This window comes from Manis javanica, chromosome 2 (genome assembly GCF_040802235.1).
Source record: "Manis javanica isolate MJ-LG chromosome 2, MJ_LKY, whole genome shotgun sequence".
NCBI classification, from domain to species: domain Eukaryota; kingdom Metazoa; phylum Chordata; class Mammalia; order Pholidota; family Manidae; genus Manis; species Manis javanica.
Window position 1 is genome coordinate 9,882,528 of NC_133157.1, and position 23,178 is coordinate 9,905,705.

General features: G+C 50.1%; 1 long non-coding RNA gene across 1 annotated transcript; it reads right to left on the bottom strand.

The window, feature by feature from the left end:
- Positions 1-7,263: 7,263 nt before the first annotated feature.
- LOC140846829 (uncharacterized) lies at positions 7,264-10,854 on the bottom strand. The gene is made up of 2 exons (XR_012126276.1): positions 10,600-10,854; positions 7,264-8,453 (listed from the first exon to the last, which is right to left on the bottom strand). It is a non-coding gene; the product is annotated as an uncharacterized lncRNA (long non-coding RNA).
- Between the last annotated feature and the right edge of the window lie 12,324 nt (positions 10,855-23,178).

Genomic DNA, 23,178 nt, shown 5'->3' on the forward strand with positions numbered 1-23,178 from the left:
GGCAAGAGAAAGGACTTCCTCACTACGACCGCTGCCAGTGGGAGCTTGGGCAGCTCCGGCGGCGGGGCAGGACAGTGGTCGCTAGGGGGCGCGCCAGCCTCGCACGCCGCTCTCGCCTCTCCCGCGGCAGGGCCCGTGCACCGTGCCCACCGGTTTGCGAAGGGCCCACAGACCCCTTGAGAGGAGCCCGTTTCCCCATCTGCACAATGGGGAGGATCATCCGTAACCTCCAGGACCCCAGGCTTGAGCTAAGTGCAGGTTCTGGCATGTGGTAGGTGCCCAGGACGGCCCTCCCTGGTGCCAAGGTTCCTTTCCTCCAGGAGAGGCCAGTTCTGAGGCTGAACAGCTCCCAAGGAAAGGACTGGAAAAGACACCTATTTCTGGCCTCCAGAATGTGGGGAGCTAGAGTTAATATATGTAGAGCACCGGGCATAAAAAATAAGGTCACTGTTAACATTCCTGGCAGCACAAAGTGTGCCTGCTGAGGATATGAAGGCCGTGGAGAGAAGCCCCCAGTAGCTGTCAGGATCCTTGTTGGATAATTCAAGCTGAAACTGGGAAATGATAAGGAAATGGGTTCCAAGAGATGGAGGGATGTGTCCAAAGTCACTAAGCCAGTAGAAGAGGAACTGGGGCTTTATCCCACGTCTGTCTGACTCTGGGTGCCTATAATAGGACCACCTGCCTTGAATTTCAGTAGCCTCATAGCAAACATCAAGGTCCCCGACTTCTGGTACATCTAGGAAACTGAGTCCTGAGGGGGCAGATTTGGCCCAGTTATCCATCACCTTCATGATGGAGCTGGGGCCAGGACCCATTCCCCTCCCCAGGGATGGAATGGGACTGAGACACCCTCCCCTGCCCACTGTCCAGTGGATTCCAGGCTCCCTGGGGTGGGGGTGGGGCAGCTGGGCTTTGGGAGCATCAAACTTGAGGGTTCCCAGCAATGACTCATGCCCCTCCCCCCACATCTCCTTGCCAGAAACTTCTCACGAGATCCCTATGCTCCTGCTCTATTTTAGGTCCCAGACAGTCAGGCGTGAGAGGAGGCAACAATGGCAGCTTTGAGATGGGCCCACCCCCCATCCTAACTCCCAGAAGGCCCAAGTCACTGAATTGGCTCTTAGGGACCCATGTGAGTTAGGCCTATAACGCCACCCCCCTTCCTACCCCCAGATACGGCTCCCCCACAGCTGTCTGGCTCCCCAGGCCCTCCCCCCCTCCCTCTGCACAGGCACCCCTAAACCATGCCCCACCTGGCATTTCCCAGCCATCTAGTTGCTGCTGCGCTACCTGAAGGGCCCAGTACCACCTTCCGCAGCCCAGCACATTATTCCCAGAACCCTCTAAATAGGCCTTGTCCAGTGACCAGGCTCAGTAACCACTCGGTTGGGCTGCTAAGGGTGGAGCTGCAGCTAAAACTCTTTTGCTCAACAGTCTGTGGTGGGAACCACCCACCATAAATTCCAGGGTCCTCAGAGGCCAAAGCATGTGCACCTCTCCTGCTCCTGCTCTTGTTCCCTGCCCCCACCTTTTACCTTGCTCCCTGAGCTCAGCCACAAGGGACGTTTCTTCCACCTCTCCGTTGTCACTCCCACCCTGGGCTGTGCGCACAGGGTTCCCCACCTCTTGGCCTGATACTTACCTTTGCATCCAGCTCCAACACCGCTTGCCCAGGAGCCTTCCCTTACGCACCCCCAAGATGAAGTCAGAGCTCCTGTCCGAGAGATGGAGCCTTAGAACCACAGGTCTGGCTTCTGCCAACCACCAGCTTTGTGACCTTGGGTCAGCTGCCTGATTTCTTGGTTTCTTCTGCAAAACCTTGTGAAGAGTCAGTTAAGTTAGTGCCTATCAAGGGCACCTGGTGTGCAGAGAATGGGGAGGCTGTGATATCCACCTTTGTCTTTTAGCTTAAAACCTGGACACAAAGCTCCAAACGTCCCCTGTCAGGCTCACCCAAGGGTCCCACAGCCCAGGGACACCTCATGTGGAGGATTCTTGGTGATCAGGGCCTGTCTGGCTTCATGCCCAGCAGGGGCTCAGGGTATGGCCAGCCCAGGGTTGGCAGGTGCTATACCTGCACGAGGTGGTCCATGGGCATCACAGGGGGTGGGGGAGCAGAGTCATGGTGGCAGCAGAAGTACTTCACTGGTTCAGGCTCTGTCCATGGGATTGGGGAACCCAGGTTCTAGCTTTTACAGGGGGTCTTCAGAGGACATTTTTGACCTCTTGACTGTCTCTTCCTTCCCAGGGAGCCTGCCACATTCTGTCATCCCCCAGCCCACCCTGTCTCGGAAGGAGGCTGTGTGCTGGCCTTTCCCCACTCTCACCCCATCCCCTGAAGGTGATTCAGAGTCCTGGGACCAGCCTTGCCTCTCCAGTTCCTCAAAGTACCTGCCTTCCCAGGCCCAGGGGGCCTTGAAGAATAATTCCCTCTGAAACTGCCATGGGCACACAGCCATTTGGAAGAAACAACTGGAGATTCAGAGAAAGAAATGAGTTGTCAAGGTCACACAGTTAGAAAGTAGTAGAGAATATTCGTGCCAGTGTCTGATAAACCCCCCAAGCCCCTAACTTCTTCCTGCACCAGACACTCTTTCAATGTAGCATGCAGTTAGGTTATAACTCTGCCCCTCCCCCCCAGCAGGCAACCAACAGCCCTGCAAACGGGACCTTACTACCCTGCAGGACTGCCTGTCCTGTCACAGGAAAGTCCTGCTATTCGAAGGTCCTGGGTTGGTCTGAATCTGCCTTGCACCAACAGTGGAAGATGGACCCAGACTGTATCTCCACAATTTCCACTCCCAGGGGCACTCGCATCACTGTTGGTAGTTCCAAAAGGCTGACATAACTCGACAGTCAAAGGCTGTAGAAAGAAATGGTTGTAGAGTCAAACAATGAAAGCCACGCAGCCAGGGAAATGAACAAACTACAGCTCTGCTTGTCAACATGCAAACATCTCACAAACATGCTCAGCAAAAAAGCACTGTGACAGTAGATGCTATACGCATGAGCTCCCTAGATGAAAATCAAGACTTGCCAAAGGCAACTGTCCATTTTTCAGGCATACATCTCTGTGTACTGAAACTACAGAGAGAAGCAGGGAATGAGAAACTCCCAAATCACCAGGGTGGTTAACTATGGGGAGAAGAAGGGAGAGAACACAGGGGGCCTTGAAGAAGAATTGCTCCAGGTGATGTTCTGGCTTGAAGCTGGGCAGCAGGCAGGCAGGTGTTTGTGGGAATATTCTTTAATAACCAGCCTTTCCCATCTGGCCCCTGCCCTCTTCTGGTTTCCTCACCCGGACACCCCCCATTCCTTGTCCCCACCACCCCTAGTCCTCAGCAGTTTAGCAGATTATACAATGCCAGGGCTAGGAGATGCTTTCTGACAGTGCCCCAGGAAGCAGAGAAAGCTGTTTTGTAGCAAGAGAGCAAGCAAAGAGGAGAGAGAGGTGGAGGGTCAGGCTGCCTGGTTCCTGCCAGCATTCTGCTCCCAGCTCTAGTCCCCAAGGCTGCCATCCTGAAACACACCTGTTTCCTTAGAGTAAATTCCTTTCTTTTTTTGCTGAGTGAAGCCAGTATGGTTTTGGTTACTTCCTACCCAAAGGGCTTTGACTAAAACATCTCTGTAATTTCCACAGCTGGTCCCCTAATATTATGCCTCTGGGGGCTCTTCTTGGGGATTCCCCTGCAGTTATTTGCATACAGGGATCCTAGCTCCCCAAGGGTGATCAGGGCCCTCAAGTGTCTGTGATTTCCTCGTACCTGGCGCACCTTAGCTGGAATGCACTGCAATTGTCATCATCCCTCCTAAAATGTAGAGACAGAACTGGAAATGAGAGCCAAGTTGAAACATACTGCCATCCCCGGTTTTCTAAGCACTCGATCTCTAGTAATGCAACCTGCGCTACCAAGAGGCACTTGTGTTTTCAGCAGCTACATTATTCTGGTGACTCACTAAATCTGCAATGAGAGCTTTTTCCCATGAACTACTGTCCAGCCAGCTGTCCCTCCCCTTTATGGCATTTTCATAAAGGATTCTTTGGAAACACATGCAAAACCTTACATTAAGCTGGTTAAATGTCATCTTCTTGGATCCCTTCCAGCTGTCTAGTCTTGAAAGCATTTTAAGTCCAGCTTCCACTGCACAAAGCATTAATTCTGTTGCTGTGACAGCTGCAAATTTTATGAACAGGCTTTCTGTATTCTAAATCCAAATTGTGAAAATGATGATCAATGAGACATGGGTAAGGACAGAACCCTCTGGTCTATCACTAGAGACCCCCAGTGAGTCTCACTTTTTTTGCACCCATTTGCACCCATCAGGATCATGGATTAACCATGGGGTGGAGGAGGGCCCACTCCTTCAGGAACAGATCTGGGTGGGAAGAAAAGGTATGAGCTTCTACTTCAGGCAGGACTTTCTGCTAACAACAGAAACTATGTTTGGCCAAAAGGGACTTTATGGGAAGGAGCTTGAGGGGAATGAAAGATGAGAAGGACCACAGTCCTACCATGCCAGGGAAGGACAGGAAGCCGGGCTAAGACTCCAGTGCAAAGCCTAAGCGCTTCATGATCCTTGAGCATATGGTTGGCCCAGCGTGGGTCATGTGCCCACTGGCTGGGGAAGGGTGGGGCATCTTGATAGGCAGTCCTAGCAAGATCCTGGCTTCTACCCCCCTTTCACCCTTCTCTGTTAATCTATCCAGGATCTCTAGGTGGGTTTAAAACCAGCTGTTCACCTGTGTGCTCAGGAGCCAGACAGTTGCCTTCTAGCTCTATCACCCATCAGCTGTGACCTCGGGCAAGGTACCTAACTGTTCTGTGCTGCTGCTTTCTCATGACTACAGTGAGGATGATAACACCCACCTCATAGGGTTTGCATTGAGGATTGAGTTAATAAATGCAAAGTGCTTGCAAAAGTGTCTGGCACATAGTAAGTACTTTGGGTTGGTCCGCTATGTTATTAAAGTATGATATCATAAGTCCACATTTTCCACAGCAATCCAGAGATAGGAAGACAAACTCCCATGTCTTACAGAAACCCAGGTAGGTGTATCTGGATTAGGCCCAGTTGTCCTATTATAAAGAAGAGAGGATAAAGAGACTTGCCATAATTCCCAGGAACCCTCGTTGGCATTTCTGGCCACCAGTTCTTTTTCTGAGAGTTGCCCGGCTGCTTCATCTCAGGAGGTCTCTTCCTGTGCACTAGGTGAAACCTCAGCCTGGACAGGGGAGGGCTTTTAACTTTGGGAAAGAATTCTCAATCAGGTCAAACAAGTGCCAACAAGAGAGGAATTCACTAAAGCAAGAAAAGAAGCGAATGTCAGCCACCATGCAGATAGTAGAGAGCAAGGAAGAACAGAGGGAGAAAAGGGAAGTTCATTCAACTCCTTCTGGGCACAGGGCAAATACCTTGCCAAGTCCTGAAGCCAGAGTCACCTGGTGTCCAGTGTCGGCTTGGTCTGCACTTCATGGAAATTATATCTCTACCACCCCAAAATCTGGGGGAGCCATGGAGCTCTGGATGGATTGAGTTTATGTTCTGAGAACTCCCATTTCCCTACTGGTCTGATATAAAATAGGGAGAAAAGGATTGTGTTAAGACTAGAAAGCTGAATGAAATAGCAGAGTGACATATTTACTACTGATGGTGGAGGTCAGAAAGTTCTTGTCTTTATCATGGAAGAGAGTTCAGAAACAAGTGCAATCGGCTTATGCAACAAGAAAGTTTATTTGATACAAGACAGTACACGCAGACAAAGTGGGCGACCTCAGAGAAGAGGCATGCTTAAGGGTTTAGGGTCTGGAGTTTTATAGGGCCTTTTGAGTAGGGGTCAGCATGAGGCATGATGTATACAGTGATTCATAATTTCTTTAAGGTTTTGTCTTTCGAATAGGGTTGTTTAGGTGACTGTGTTGATCTGGATCTCGGCATTCTTTATCCACATAGGTTCATTTACACTTTGGAGGTCTATCTCTCATCCTGGTTACAGAGTTACTTGATTGATTAAAAGGCTGGAAGAAGGGGAAGAACAGCATATAGAGTAAGTTAAAGAATAAGCTGGGCCTTTTTCACAGGCTAAGTAGATTTTACAATGGCATGACCCTTGTCCCATTTCCCTGCTCTATTTCACGAGCACTCTCAAACCACTACTGAATAATCTGTCCAAAATTGCTTGGCAGTCCGTGTTGGGCTAAGTAGTCCATGATTGCTGGACTCACCCTTCCTAGAAAAGTGGGACCATGGTGCTTTCTTCTCTGCTGGCTTCTGGCCTCTGGGCCGTTCTTTGTGGTGTCAATTGCACCTTTCACTCTGGTTCTCTTGGGGTACAATTTACTAGACCTAGAAACTTGGTCTTATTTACTTACCTAATTATATTTTTAGCATGTTTTTTCTAAGATGGATTTTCTGTTTGGTTAGCAAAATGATCTGCATGCAGAAAGAACCTGAGAAGCTCAGGGGGCCTGACCACCACCCAGTCTCCCCAGCGGGAGTCCATGGCCCCTGCCTGCGTTCCACAAGCTCAGGTTCAGGGACTCCTAGCCACAGGCCCCTTGAACCTCTCCCACATTCCAGTGACTGCGACAGAGAGAGAAATCTGTAATGCCTTGGGACAAGCACTGGGAAATAGTGAGTCTGCCACCTTCCTGATGGGGCACTGGATCCCCCGGACACACCTATGGCCCAGATTAGGATGGAATGAGGGGGGCAGAGGTGAGTGGCTTGGCAGGGCGTCTGTAACAGGCCCAACCAGCTTGTGGGGGCAGAGCTACAACCTTGCCAGAAAGAACTTTTATGGTATTTTGTTCAATTTTTTAAATTCTTAAAATGCCCTGGACACAACACTATTAAAGGACAGTCAGGACAGAGGGTAGTCACTTGTTATTCCAAGCTCCCCCGGTTGCAGCCATTGCTGTTCTTCAGGTGAGGTTTGTACCAGCACTTAGTAGTATTTTGGCCAGTGCTTGGCCCCCCATGACCCTGGGGCTGTCGTGGGGATGGAAGGGACCGGCCCACGTCACCGGGGATCGAACTGGGTCAGTCTGACTTCTCTGTGCCTTTTCTGGGCACTGTTGCGCATTTCTACACAGCTTTATTCCTAGCACACAAATGAATGTTTTTAATTTAAAAAATGTTTTAAATGACATACTGGCTGAAAAAAATACATGTGTATATATAGAAAGCTGAAAAATAAAACTCAAGTATCACGTCCCGCCATCTAGGGCAACGGCAGGAGAACAATCACCGAAGGCCTGGTTCGTTAGGAATCTTTATTATGGGCATCCGAGCATCCATCTAGCGAAAGGCAAAAGCAAAAAACAACCACCACCACTTCCTCCAGGGCAGCAGGTTATATAGCATATCCCAACCAATCAGCTGACTGATCACGCGCCAGGTTCAGTCTTATTGGAAGCATGTGAAAAGCATGCTATGAGCACAAGCACGGAAATGGGGACAAGCCAATCATGGAGACTTCCTTATGCGCTGAGCTGTAGGGCCAGGAAGGGTCTAGGAAGCAGGCGCCATCTTTAGGGCGTTGTCCAGCTAGAGTGGGGCTTAGCCTCGGCTGTAGGCCGGGCCCCCACATCTCCCCCTTTATTGTTTTATAACCAAAGGGCTGTCAGGATCATGCCTGTCTTAGGTCGTCCGGAGTCTGCGGCATTCTTACCCGTCCTCAGGCAACAGAGAACTTAGGTCTGCGCCCTGTCTTAGGTTGATATGCGCAGCTCCTGATCTTACCCGTCCTTGACTACTGATCCAGCATATTAAGCCATACTCTAGGGGAGATGCCTTCCTCTAGCGCTGCCATGGCCTGCACAGGACCTTCCGTTCTCCCCGTTGCTGTTTTTGTATGGAACAGACTTTCCTCCCAAGCAGGAGGAGGCCCACAATTAGCAATATTCCTATGACACCTACACCTGACCAGGCTTTGGTGGCGTTTAACACAGCTTCAGCTATTTGAGCTACGGAGAGCATCTCTACCTTCTTGGAGCTAACATTCAAAATTTCTAACCGTAGCTGAGTGGTGAGCTCGTCAAGCTCACTGGACCAATTTGTTTTTAACAACTTGCCTAACTGTCTGGGACAAGTTGGCAGCTTTAGAATAATTATGAAAAGGAATACCAGTAATACACCCCCGTATAAGAATGGACGCAGCCCCCAGACAAAACCTCCCCCAAGAGGTCCAATTGTTCTTGAAGAAGGTTCATGCGTTGGTTGACCAAGGCCATCCCATTCTTAAAATGGCCGTTGATGACGTTCTGCGTTGTCATTGCCGAGGCAGTGGCCTGGGACAGACCATTCAGCGTCTCTGCCGTAGGAATGGCGATAGTCAGCGCGGCGGTGGCTGCAGCTGCAGCTCGGCTCCGCCGTCGCCTGCTGTAGGATCCACGGCAGGAGCAGAAGCAGTGCGATCATCTTGTACCTCCGCTCCGGGGTTTTCCACTCTGCGTATACAAATCATGTTTGCTAGGAAGCATAAGAATTTGAGCAATGCGATCTCCTGGGCTAATAGCCATGATTCCTCGTGGGGAGGAGACCATAATTTTAACTATTCCTTCATAGTCTGGATCTGTAACTCCTGGGTGTACTATTAACCCTGCTTTAGTAGTGGAACTCCGGCCCAATAAGAGACCCGCTACTCCTTTTGCCAAAGGTCCCTCAAAATCTGACTCTACACCTTGAACTCCCATCTCGGGGGTCAATGTGAGTCTGGTGGCGGCACAGATGTCCACTCCTGCGCTTCCTGCTGTTGCTCTCCGTGATCCCTCGGTGCTGGGCGAACTCCCTGATCTGTCAAAGGGTGGTGAGTTCTGGGTATCTGTTGAACCACCCCATACATTTGCGGGCCCTGAGGTGGAGGGCCCCTCCTCCCGTTTTTTGGCTCTTGAGGGGGCAGCGGTCGGCCTTCCACATCCACCACTGACCTACACTCACTGGCCCAGTGATTTCCTTTTCTATATCTCGGGCATAATCTTGGTTTGGGCCTGCTAGCAGGTTCGTTGGCTTCCTTCAACTTGGGACAATCTCTTTTCAAATGACCCATTTATTTGCAGTAGAAACAGGCCCCAGGAGGGGTTGACCTGTCACGAGCATCTCTCAATCCCTGAGTTATGGCTGCGGCCATAACCTGTCCTTGCACCACGCTGTCATTAATGTCCCTACAAACCTTAATATAAGTACTCAGATCTTTGTTCTTCCAGGGTCTTATGGCCTCCCTACACCATTTGTTGGCCTGCTCATAGGCCAGCTGCTTCACAAGGGGCATAGCAGTATCAACATCACCAAATATGTGACCGGCTGTTTGCATCAGTCTGGCTAGAAAGTCTGCATATGGCTCATCAGATCCTTGCAACACCTTTGACAGCTGACCCTGTAGGTCACCTGTGCCTTGCAGTGTCTTCCAGGCCCTCACTGCTGCCATGGCTATTTGCATATATACCGCTGGGGGGAATCCTACCTGATTCTGTTGACCCAAATATGGACCCATGCCCATCAACATGTCTAAGTTCCATTGATGATTACCTGCTGCGGCATTACGCGGAACCGTGTCCTGTGAAAATTCTTGCCAGGCTGTCTTAAATGTCAAGTACTGACCTCCAGAGAGGGCTGCTCTTGCTACATTGGCCCAATCATCCGGCATCAGATTAAGAGAAGCTACTGACTCCACTAAAGAAACAGTAAAAGCTGCCTGGGGGCCATACGTTGTGGATGCTTCCTTCAGACTTTTAATGACCTTGAAATCTAGGGCTTGATGATACCTCTGTTGTGTATTAGGGTCTTCAAATACAGGGAAAGCGGCACTTCCTTGTTCTCTCAGCCACTCCCTCCACCCCCCTCTTTCTAGTCCTTGATTGCAATCACACGTATGACGACAGGGCTGTACGTGATACAGGGGCAGTTCTGCAAATGAAGCCGGAGGAAGAAGGGGCGCTGACGGCACCATTTTCAAGGACGGTTTCAGGGTTGTTGAGAGGGGGGTGTCCTCCGACTCCTCTTCCTCTTTCTGTTGCCTCAGCTGCGTTAGGGAGGGATAACTGCGGGGGATAGGGCGTTCCTTCCTCTGGGCGATTCTGAGTCTCCTTATATGCTTTTCTAATTCCTCCCGATAGCTCCCCTTCCTCATCTGTAGATCCTCCTCGCTCGGACCCCCTCTCTGAGGTCCTAGCGGAGGATCTTTCCTCCCGGACATCTTCCAGGACTTCCTCCCCCTCTCCATTAGCCCTTAGGAGTGCCCGGAGTGGTTCCTCCGCCCGCATCCTAGACACCTCTGAACCCATAGTGCGGAGGAAAGGAGGTTGACTCTATTCTAAGTTGAGGTTACGTGCGCCTGCGCTCGTACCCCTGAATTGAGTCTCCTTACAGCCTGAGAGTCCTCGCTAACTGGTTTTCGTCGCTTCCCGCAAACTTTAGTCTACGTCGCTTTACCTGCGAACTTTCCACAGTGCTCTTATTCTTTTGTGAGGAAACGCAGAAACATATACAGACTAAGACAGAACAAGACAAGGAACACAAAGGCTAAACACACACATCACAATTGCTTGCATTCGCATGACCTGATGTTGCTTTCACTTTGTCCCTGACCATACTCACCACTCTCCAAAATGTCAGTCACTCGTGTAACTCTTCCAAAGGGTGTCCACTCGGATCGCCGCAGGGTGAGAAGTTCCACTCCGTCCTCAGGCACCAGGTTTTCGTCCCAGGTTTCGGCACCAGCTATCGCGTCCCGCCATCTAGGGCGACGGCAGGAGAACGATCACCGAAAGCCTGGTTCGTTAGGAATCTTTATTATGGGCATCTGAGCATGCCATGGTTTACACCATATGTAGCGAAAGGCAAAAGCAAAAAACAACCACCACCACTTCCCCCAGGGCAGCAGCTTATATAGCATATCCCAACCAATCAGCTGACTGATCATGCACCAGGTTCAGTCTTATTGGAAGCATGTGAAAAGCATGCTATGAGCACAAGCACGGAAATGGGGACAAGCCAATCATGGAGACTTCCTTATGCGCTGAGCTGTAGGGCCAGGAAGGGTGGTGTCTAGGAAGCAGGCGCCATCTTTAGGGTGTTGTCCAGCTAGAGTGGGGCTCAGCCTCGGCCATAGGCCGGGCCCCCACACTCAAGGGTCTGCTTAGTCCCACCAGCTCACTTCTTCAAGGGCCCTACCGTGAACCATTTCTGGGGAATGTCCTTTAAGTGACTTCTTTGAACCCTGTTTTTTCTCTGTAAAGTGGGAACAGTACTGCTCGGTCCCAGGAGCTCCAAGAAGGGAGACGCTGCCCAGTTAAATGAGACAAGTCAGCAGAGCGCCTGGCCTGGGGTGTCGCACACAATAGGTGCCCAGGAAATGGCTGCTTCTTTCTCAACTTTTGTGACTGTGCCCCTTCAGGCCTCCGTCACCCTGCTGTCTCTCCAGCTTGCAGCCTGGGGTCAAGCCTCACCTGCTGCCCTTTGGCATCCAGAAGAAATTCTGGAGGAGAGGGGGAGAGATTCCAGGCACCCGAGGGCCTGCTCAGTGACTTATCTGTCTATCTCAGGAAGGGAGTACAATCCCATTTTTTGCAGATGAGGAGACTGGAGTTGGAGGGGGAAGCAACTTACCCAAAACCACATGAACGTTGGACCAGAGCCAGAAGAGAAGCCGGGCCTGAGTCCTGAGCCCAGAGCCCAGGTCCTTCTGCCATGCCATACTGACCACACGTCAGTGATTCAGGGGAGTTCTTTAAAATGCTTTTTGCATGAATGAATGAATGAATGAATACAAGAATGAATGAGCCAAAGGCTACATTGTGTTCAGTACAGGCAGACTTTGGAGATATCTCAGGCTGGTTCCTCATCACCCCAATAAAGTGAATATTGCAATAAAGTGAGTCAAATAAATTTTTTGGTTTCCCTGTGCATATAAATGTTATGTTTACACCATATGTAGTCCATTAAGTGTGCAATAGCATTATGTCTAAAAAAAACTTTATTGCTAAAAAATGCTAACCATCATCTGTGCTTTGATCACAGATCACGTAACAAATATAATAGCAATGAGAAATTGAAATATTGAGAGAATTACCAAAATATGACAGAGACATGAAGTGAGCAAATGCTGTTGGAAAAATGGTTCTGAGAGACTTGCGCAATGCAGGATTGCCACAAATCTTCAATTTGTAAGGAATTCATCATCTGTGAAGCATGTAAAAGTGAAGCAGTAAAACAAAGTATGCTTGTATATAGAGCTCCCATCAGTACAGCTTTGCTTTCTCTTTCACAAACTGCATTTCAATGCCCCTACCTGGTGGGAAGCTTCGCCTCCCAGTCACAGATGGGGAAACAGGTTCAATTTGCCTTAGGCTTTAGCCTTAGCCTGAGAAGAAGGCGGAGCTAGAACTTAAACCCAAGTTGTCTGAAGTCAGAGCCCACGTGAGCTGCTTGCACTGGCCCCACTGCCATCTCCACAGTGCCAGGGCCAGTTCTGGGGTCGTACTGGTTGTTGCATGGATGCTGACCCACTGGTGCTTGCATGGATGCCCTGAGAAAAGGCACTCAGCATTGTTTGCTCAGAACCAAATAAATGGTGAGCCTTGGCACACTTGCCCAAGCCCCCCAGATGCCCATCCAGACCCCAGCTGGGTTTAGCCTCCCTTTCCTATGGGAAGTCTCCAGGTGACATTGGTACCCAACATCCTGGCTCTGGGGAGAAGGGTTGGGGAGGAGACTGAGGCCTGCCTCAGGCTCTGGGGCATCTGTGAAGGTAGCAGACCAAGGTTGGCTTCTGGTGGCCCATACCCCCACTTCCTGGGATTTTGGAGGACCTGGCCCCACCCTGGGAAGCAGTCTGGGAAGGCAGATATCTGGGAGTAGAGCCCTGAGGTGTAGAACCGTGACTTCCAACAGCATAAGCAAAACAGCCATGGCCACAGCTCTGTTCACTGAGTTGAGCTAAACCCTGTCCTACCTCTTTGAGTCTTCCCAGGATGGCCCCAGGAGGGCCCTGGGCCCGCCCTGGCCTGATGCCTTATCCAGAACACTGAAGGACAAGAGCCCAGGATGGGTGGTAGCTCCTATGCCTGTCCCCTGGTCCCCTGGGCTCCTGGGATGCCTTTCCTCACTGGAGCTGGGGGTGGTGGGCTTGGCCTCAAGGTGGGGGTGTGGGGGGAGGGGGAGGGGCATGGCGCCAGCCCCCACACCAGCCTCTGTCCTCCTCTTCCTTCCCCCTTCCCTTCATTCTTTTTTTTCCTGTCCTGTACTCCCACTGGCTTCCTCCCACCTAGATCCTTTGCTCCCACGCTTGCCAAATCCTGCCCCTTGACCCCTCTGAGCCTGCCACCTGAGCCCCCTTGGGGCAGTCAGAAAGGCCTTCTGGGATGAGAAGGGCTTCTCGGCCTCTGGAATTAAGGAGGGATTTGCCAGGAGATCGGGGAGGCAGGAATGGGGAAGGGGGCACTGGATCCCCTGGACACACCCATGGGAAACAAGAATGAAAAGCTGGGGAGAATGCAGGAAATGGAGGCCTGGATGCTGGGCGGAGGGGCTTGCATCAGCATCCCTAGGCGCTGGTTCTCAAAGTAGACGTCATGGAACCTAGAGGGTGTGAGAAGGAGCCTTGGAACTCCTTGAGAGGGTGGAAGTTGCAAAGGAGGAGCCCTGGGGATGGAGTCTGTCCAGCCAGAATGACTAATTTCACAGGACTTACAGACTGAGCTGCCACACACAGTGCCGGAGCTGTTAGGGAGCTGTGAAGAGGCTTCGCAGGGACAAGGGAATGGTCCAAACTGAGCTTTGGGAAGAGAGCGCTGGCTGCCTAGCTGCCCCCTGTGCCCAGAGGGAGAGCCGAGCCCCTGGGGTCAGGTGGCCCGCCAGGCCTCTGGCCTCCTGACCTTTTCTTCCCAGGCCGCCCGGAGGTAGTGATAATAACTATAACCCAACCATGACAGTGCCAGCAGGTGCCACGCATTACACCACTACACTAGGTGGGTATGCCTGCAGAAACCAAGGCTTGGGAGGGGTGGAGACTCAGGACTAGGACTGCAACCAGCTTCAGAGGCAGAGTCAGGATGCAGACCGAGGGTCTGATCTACCGTGGGGTGCCTGGCCCCCTAGGACAGCCCAGAGCAGATGGGGAGCAGCCGCTGTGGTGTCCCAGGCAGCTGGAGGCTCCTGTAGCTACAGCCCGCCCCCTCTGCCCCCTGTCTTCCCAACTGTCTCAGCCCCACCTGGCAAAGCCTCCCACACCTGTGGAAATCTGCCCAGCCTTGTGCTGCCCTCCAAGGAGACACCTGGTAGATGGGGCTTGGGGAATATGGCTGGTGTGGGGAACTCTGGCCAGAAAGCAGAAGCAGCTCTGGCAGGGCAAGGAGAGGCCAGCAGCTCCATGTGCTGAGTGCCCTTCAGCTCCTTGCAGGGCCTCTCGGGGCTAGAGTGGTTCTGAGCCACTGAGCTGGGGCTCCAGGGCTAACGAGAGGCAACGGAGGGCCTCCTGGGCTCATCTGCTCTCGCTTGGAATAGCACACTGGCTCCTGCAGGGTGCCGCCCAGGCCTGCACCCCAAGCCACAAGAATGGGATCTGACCAGCTGTGTGATCCCAGGCATTGCCGGGTTCCTCATCAACAAGTTGACAGGGGTGGCGACTGAGATGCCCTGCATGCAGCCCCTCCCTCTTCATTTAGGCTGGTCACAGCAGCGCCTTCCCTCCAGCCCCAGGCCCCGACCTTCCTCAATGGGGATTTTGTGTCAGTTGATGGGGGACTGCTGTTTGCTCAGCTGCCCCAAGCCTGAGACCTCCCAATAATGGACTCCTGTCAACCCCAGGGCCTTGTGTCTCCGGGCTGGGGCTGAGAAGCCCTCTGCAGTCTGTCTGGGCATTGTCCCTCCCTTCCTGTCTGGTTGGGGGTGGTTTCCTTTCAGACTTGTAACCCTTTCCAGAAGCACAGGCCTGAATCTCAGCTTCCCGCCACACCCAGCTGTGTGTTCCCTTGCACGTCCCCGTAGCCCCCAGTTTCAGTTTCCCACTCTTCACTGCTAAAGGCTCAACACTCATTTAGACCTGGGTTCAAATCCCCAGGTCAAATCCTAGTACTTATGGCCTTCTGTTAGAAGCCTCAGTTTCCTCATCTGAAAAATGGGACTCTTAATTATACCAGCCTCATATGTAATTAAAATCATGGAATACAACAGCCCTGGGCTGCTTTATCGCTGGGTGACTTTGGGCGAGTCACTGACCTCTCCAAGCCTCAGCTTTGCTCTCTGTGGCATTAATGGGGATGAAAATGATCTGATCTAGTCAATCCTAGTGAGAAGTCACAAGAGAGAGCACCCAGACACACACTAGGTGCTCAATAAATGCTGGCTTTGAAAAACAACTCTGGAACAATAGGAGAGACAGCCACACATCCCACTGTCCCCACAAACCAAGACTGATGGGGTTCTGGGCAGCTGCCCCTCCCCCAGGTCTCTAGTGGCTCTGTTGTTGTCTGGTTTGAGTATTTTGTCATGATTTTGTCTCCGAAGTGTTACTTAATTTCCAAATGTATGGGGAGTTGCCAGTCATCTTTTTTGTAATGTATTTCCAGATGGAATGCATGAGGTCACACCAAACTCAGAATGACCTCAGTCCCTGTTTGGGGACCCTGTCCGTGGTTACGTTTTGCAAATGTTGCATTCTCCTTGTTAGGGCTGTGCCTTTTGCAGGTGTGGGCTGCAGGGTTCTAGATGGGTCCTTTAGGTCAGTTTCATGATCTTGGTTAACCTTCTAGATTCTCACTGACTTTTTTCCTGCCTTTTCTACCAAACACTGAGGAAAATGTTACCATCTCCCATTGCGATCTGATTTGTCTGTCTCTCTTTGTATTTCTTCCAATATTTGTGTTGCATATTTCGAGGTTACTTTACTAGGTAACTTCATATATTCAAATATATTTTGAAGTTACTTTATGTAGTGTTTAAATTGCTCATTTTCCTGACAAATCAAACCTTTTGTCTGTATGAAATGTCCTTATTTCTTGTAATGATTTTGCCCTTGAAGTCTTTTGTCTGCTGTTGATACAACTATGCCCATTTTCTTTTGGTTATTGTTTGCATGGTGTAACTTTATTTTTGGTCTTGCTGTATAGATCCTTTGGTTTTTGGAGGTGTCTTTTTTTTTTTTCTTTTAAGTAGAAGCGGTTTTTCTTTTTCTTTAATTAAGGTATCTTGATATATAATCTTATGAAGGTTCCACATGAGCAACATTGTGGTTTCAACATTCACCCATATTACCAAGTCCCCCCTCATTCCATTGCAGTCACTGTCCATCAGCGTGTTAAGATGCTATAGAGTCACTACTTGTCTACTCCGTACTACACTGCCTTCCCCACGATAGAGGTGTCCCTTTTAATTGACACTTAATATAATTACTGATTTCCTTAGGTATTTAAATCTACCTTCCTTTATGCCTTCTATTTTTCTTGTGATACATTTCCTTTTTTCTCCTTTCTTATCCTACTCTGATAATCTGTTTTTCCCTCTAGTAGTTTGAATATGATGCACTCTTAGTGGTTGCTATAAAAATTACAGCCTGTATGTAAACCTATTAAAATCTGAAGTCTTTTTCCATGTATCCATCTCCCAGGTTAGTAATGAATGTATGGCCCATCTATACTGATACCTTTGCCCCTCTTGGGTTATTTTAAATTTTTACACACACTCCCTGACCCCTGCATCCAACTACATTTGACCCTTGAACAACATGGGAGTTAGGGCCACCCACCCCTTGAGCAGTCGAAAATGCCAGTATAACTTTTGAGTTCCCCCAAAACTTAACTACTAATAGCCTACTGTTGACTGGAGGCTTTACTGATAACATGAACAGTCAATTAACACATATCTTGTATGTTATATGTATTATCATATACTGTATCCTTATAATAAAGAAAGCTAGAGAAAAGAAAATGTCTTTTCAGGTTGTTGCAAATCACCACAAATTGTCCCAATATAGTTATTGAAAAAAATCTACATATATATGGACACATGCAGCTCAAACCTGTCTTATTCAAGGGTCAACTGTGTTTATTCTGAACAACAAAATGCACAGAAAGTTCCCAATGAGCACCCATTTATCTTCCACCTAGATTCACCAACAGCTAAGTTCTTGTCACATTTGTTTGATCTAGCTGTGCTTTTTTCTGAATCTTTGATGATTAGTTACAGATTCTTCACTGTTTTTAAGAACAAGCCTTTTTTTAATGTTTTATCCACCTACGATGATAAATTCTCAGAAAATAAGCCTCTTTTTTTTCCAAGTGAAAATCATTTTAATGTTTTTTGTGATTATGAAAGTTATGCATGTGCAATTTAAAGAATACTAGATAGTAAGAAAGATACCAAAAAAAAGCTGAAATCACCTCAGATCCTACTCCCTGAAGATGTTAACATAGACATATATGTGGGCAATGATCATATTTCCCACTTTCCCAGTTGCATCTGTTGGGACCTGGGCTGCTTGTTTACCTCTCTGAGCCTCAGTTTCCCTATCTATGAATTGGGGATGTGACGGACAGTCTTGTATGTCAACTGGACTAGGCTATAGTATTGAGTTATTTAATCAAACACTAATCTAAGTGTGGCTGTGAAGGTAATCGTAGGTGTGTTAACATGTACATTTACTACCATTAGTTGACAAAGTAAAAATTACCCTTGATGATGTTGGTGGGCTCATGCAATCAGTTGAAGGTCTTAGGAGCAAAAAGAGAGGAGAAATTCTACCTCGAAACAGCAACATCAAATTCTGCCTGAGTTTCCAGCCTCCCAGCCTGCCCTGTGAATTTCAGTTATTTCAATTGTATGAACTAATTCCTGAAGTGTATTTGTGTGTGTGTGTGTGTGTGTGTGTGTGCGCGTGTGTGTACGTGTGTGTGTGTGTGTGCGTGTGCATCTATCTCCTATTGGTTCTGTTTCTCTAAAGAACCCATGACTAATGCAGGGGTGGTATTTGTTATGCAGGATCCCATGTAGGGGAAGCAGAGCAGGGCTCATCTCTGTTGTTGGAAGGTGGTCCAAGGTCACCCAGGGGAAGGCGGAGCCCAGGCCTACAGACTCCCAAACCAGTGCTCTCTCCACAGAGTGTAAATGTGGTTCCTGAGCAAGGAGCAACTGGTGTTTGTCTGCCTGGGTTGGACCCTCACTATGTGAGGTACTGGATGTCTCTGAGCCTGGGAATGGGATCCTGGATCCCCCCTCCCAAGGTAGTTGTTAGTTTTCTGTGCACATAAGATCTTAGTTCAGTGCCAGGCACACAGTTAAGCACAAAACTATTGTTGTTATTAAAAAGTTACGTGAAAGTCTACAGGATGGATCCCGTAAGGGACATTGTCAGTCTGTGCCAGGCCCCAGCAGCGTTCCTGTGGCTGGAGGTCACAGCTCCCACTCTGGGACGGGAGTGTGGCTGTTGGCAGAGCACCCAGCAGTGAGGCCTGGAGTCCGGACCCTGGGGAGGACTATGCCACGGTCTCAATACCAGCTAGGTGGAGGAAGGGCCCATGGCGAGTCTTGGGAAGTAGTTTGCCAGGCATGAGGGTTGGGGTGGGTACAGAAGGCAGCTGGGAGGGCAGCCTTACCCACAGGGACCCTTTCCAGCACCCACTGACATCAGGACCCTCCAGGAAACTGCCCATGTCCGCTCACCTGTAGAGAGAGCAAAGCAGGGAGCCCAAGATGCCCTGAAGGCCAGGCTTAGGGGTCCCCCACCCTCTGCTGCCTGCCTGAGCTCAATCTCAGGTGCAGCCAGGTGGATCTGTCACCAGCTTCCCCTGTACCTGACCAGTCCTCCAGGCTCTGTCAACAGCCCTGTAATCAAGCACCTACTGTGTGCCTGGCATGGAGCACACATATGTTTTTTGAGTCATTGAATGCATCATTGGCCCCGCTTAACAGACAAGGAAAGTGCAGCTCAGAGGGTCAGGCACTCGCCCGAGCTCCTGTCCAGATTGGAACTGTGCCTCCGTCCCACCCACAGGCTTGGATTCCAGGCGGCCCCACCCCGCCCCACCCTTGGCCCTGGCAGTCTGCCCTCTCCCTAGCCCAGTCCCCCAGCCCCACAGCTGACATCCTCCCAGCCACTTCCACTCCCAGAACTCCCTGCTGCCAGCTGCCAGCGTCTGCATCGGAGCAGGCTGCTCTCAGCCCTCCGCAGCTCTGGGTCCCCGGCCCACTGGGTGCTGCTTAACAAGGCTTGTTGACCACTCTTGCTCTAGAAATATTAATGGTATGGCTTTGTCTCTCTTCTCACTAACTTAATCCTTTAACCTTCTAGTGTTTCTAGAGTACAAGCCTCCCTGAAGGGCTTTGGGATCATAAAAATAATTGCTAATAATTTGTTGACCATTCACTAATTGCCAGGTACTGTGCTAAGGGTTTTCCTTGAATCGTCTCACCTAGTCAGCTCATCAGTGCTCTGAGCTAGGGTCCGGTATCATTCCCATTTACAGATGGGGGTGCTAAGGCTCAGTTTGGTGAAGGATCACTGATCAGAAACACAGTAACAACAATAGCCCACATTTACTGGGCACTTAGTCTGTGCCAGACACAGTTCCAATCACTGTACACATCTAAGGTCGTCAATGGTCTGCACAAGCTTGTGAGGACCATGCCAATCCTCGTGTGAGAGGTGAGGACACTGCAGTGCAGAGGGCAATGAATTAATTGCCCAAGGCCATGTGTCTGGGAAGTGGTTGGGTCTGGATTCTAATGCAGGCTTGGCTCACAGCCCACAACCCAGGTCTTACAGACCTCTGGGAGGTAGAGGGGAGATTTGAATCCAGGACCCACTGCATTCAGGCCCCAGTTCTCCCCTAGCCTCCTTTGGGAGGCAAGGAATCAGTCAATGCCAAACCTCAGACTGTGGGACAGCTCCCAGCACATCGGTAAAAACCGCAGCTGGGAAGCAAGCCAGCTTCCAGGCGGGCTAAGAGCTCAGGCCCAGAGTGCGGAAGTGGCTTTGGCCAGGACCCCTGAGTAGGTGGGGGGCTCCCCAGGGTCATGCTGGGGCAGGGCCTGGGCTTCCCAGATGGCCTGGGAATTTGCAGGCATTTGTGCCAACTGAGTGCTTTGCAATATTACTGTTTCCGGCCTCAAAGGGCTTTCAAGTTCTTATGCTTAAATATTTTTAGCAGATAAACCTTGCAACATTCTTTAAAACAACAACATATTCCTTAGCCATAAAATTCAGAGGCTCATGCTGAGAGGTGGTCTCTCTGTGTAATCTCTGTGCTCTCTAGAAGTTACTGTCAAAGCCCAGTGGGGATCACCCAAGTCCACTTTGATACAAAACTTGGAGTGAAACCACCACAGAGCAGCTAGGAGCTTGGGCTTCAGTGTGAGACAGGTCCTCCCAACCTCTGTGTCCCTGGACAAGTCACTTCACCTCTCTGAGCTTGGGGAGACCTATAAGACCTGGGTAGTGGGTGTTCACTGCCACCCGGAGTGAAAGAGATGCTAGATAGCCCAAGTGCATGCAAGTGAATTGTGATTGGGCTGGGCCAGCAGCAAGGTGACCACACTGTTTTCCTGGAAGCAAGGGGACACTTGGCGCTGTCTCTGGGACTTATGCCTCGGCTGGCCCTCCCTTCCTCTTCCTCACACTGAGGCAGCGCCCAGCTGGCAGCACCCCGCCCTGGCTGCACTGCGGCTGGGTGTGATGGCATCCGTCACCACCGCGTGGAGCTGGTGGGCCGGAAGCACCTGGGGGAGCTGGTGCAAGGCCTGGGGCCAGGGTCCTCGGAGCCCAAAGGGCGGGAGATGGGTGGAGGCTGGCGCCCATATTTCATGTTGCATATTTCCTACCAGGAAACAGAGTTTACCCTTTTGCACTCGCCCCTGTCCCATCTCAGGGGCACCTCCTTCCACCTCTTGTGTCAGCCAGAACCCAGGGGTTGTCCTTTCTGTCCATTTACTCCCGCCTCTGATCAGCCCCCAAGTGTCTCCACTCCCTGCTGGACTCTGTATTCGCTTGAGCGACTATAACAAAGGACCACTGGCTGAACAACAGAAATGTATTTTCTCCCAGTTCTGAGACTGGCAGTCTGGGATGAATGTGCCTCAGGGCTGATTCCCCCAAGGCCTCTCCTTGGCTTGAAGGCCACAGCCTCCCCCCGAGCCCCATCTTCACATGTGACTCCCTGTGTGCATGTATTGTCCTAATTTCTTCTTGTGGGGACGCCACTCATACTGGATTAGGGCCCATCCTAATGACCTCATTTTATCTTAATTACCTTTTTAAGGGCCTTATCTCCAAATATGGCCACCTTCTGCCACACTGGGAATTAAGACTTCAACATACGGATTTTGAGGGGACACAGTTCAGGCCCTGATGGACTCTGTCTTGAAGCTTCCACCTGTGCTCACAGCCCCTGCTAGGTCCAGCCTCCCCATTATGCTCTGACCACTGTGTTGACTTGCTCTCCCTCAGCCCTGCAGCCCACCCTCCTGCTGAGAGACACTCACCTGGTCACGTCCGTCTCCTACTGAAAACTAGTCCCCACCAGCTTCCCCAGTCTCACGCCCAATACCTAATGCCTCAAAAGTAGTAACACCCAATTTACCAAGCTCTACCCTGCATAGGGGCTGGTCTAAACTCTTTAGATGACTCATCTGTGTTACTCCTCATCAACCTTATGGGGTAGGTGCTTTTGCAAGAAACTGAGGCACGGAGAGATTGAAAAGCTTACTTGAGATCAAACAGCTAAAAGGTGAAGACGTGCAGAAGACAGGACTCAAACGCAGGAGTCCAGCTATGCATCCATGCTCTTGACTACTGTACTCAGTGTGCTGCGCTCTCAGCCTCTGTGCTTTGGCTCAGCTGTTTTTTTCTACCTGGAATGCCTTTCCATCCTGGCTCTGCCTTGCCAACTTCTATGCATTCTTCAAAACCCATCTCAAATGCCCCTTCTCTTAGATGATAATCATCCTCTGCTCTATACCAGGCCCATCCAGCTCTCACTAGAGCAGCAATCATAGTTTGAAGTGATTGTTGTGATTATCTGTCTCCCTGGGGACAGGTATCGGATCCATCTCTGTATTCCCCACACTCAGAATGGGCCAGGCATGGAGGCAGACACCAGTGAATGAATGAGTGAATAAACAAATGTACAAGTGCACACTTCATCACATACAAATTATTAACCTGGGCAAAACTTTAAGAATAGATTCCAATTCTTTGTTAAATGAACCAGATGTTTCAGATCCCCCAAATTCCTGCTTTTGGAGAAAAAAAGTAAAACACAAACACCTGTGTCATTTTTTTCGTGGCAATTTACCTTTTTGCCTGTTTTAAGCCTGGTGCAGCCTTTTGGGCCTTTGTAACTAACTCATACCCACCCCTTGGAGGGAGGAGAGGGTTATCTGAAATTCCAGGAGGGGTCCCTGCTGTGAGGTCAGGGGGAGAGAGGCAGGGAAAACAAAACAAGGGAAGGAAGAAATTCTTAGCACCCCATGGCTTCCTTCCACATCCCCAATAGTTGAAAATGATGTTTTCTTTGTTTAACATAATAGTAATAATAAAGGCTTTGTTTTTGTAAAAATGACCCAGCCCCTTCTAAGTTTGAAAAAGGTTTAAAACACCCAGAAAAGGTCAGAGTGGAAAATAAAACTACTGCCTATTGTCCATCCCAGCTGCTTACGCATTTATGTAGTCATTGAGCTACACCTAACATGTGAGCACTCTGCTGTGAGTGTTATATTTTAATAAAAAATCTCACCACCCAGAGAAAGCTCTTTAGATCAGTTTCCAGGCCTCACATCTGCCTCTCATAATGTACTGATTCATCTGTCTAGCTGGTAACTGTTTACTGAGTACCTGCTCTGTGCCAGGCTCTGACTGCGTCCTGGGTGAAGGGCGGACCTGCCTGTATGGGACAGACTTCAATCACATATTGACACTCCGAATCATTTAGTTGTGACTGTGGCCAGAACTGTGGAGAAGGTGCTAGTTTTTGGACCAAGCCAGTGAGGACGGGGAGGGCTTTCTGGAGGAGGAGGCGGGTTGATGTGAAGGAAGAGGATGCATGACCCCAGAGGGATTGAGAAAGGCAACGTGCAGGAGAGGGAAGGCATTCTTCTGGAGAAGGAATGCCAGTGTGGCCGCCATGGCTGCTACTTCCCTTCCCCGTCACTGCAGAGACCAGATTTTGTTGTGTGGTCCACCCCTCC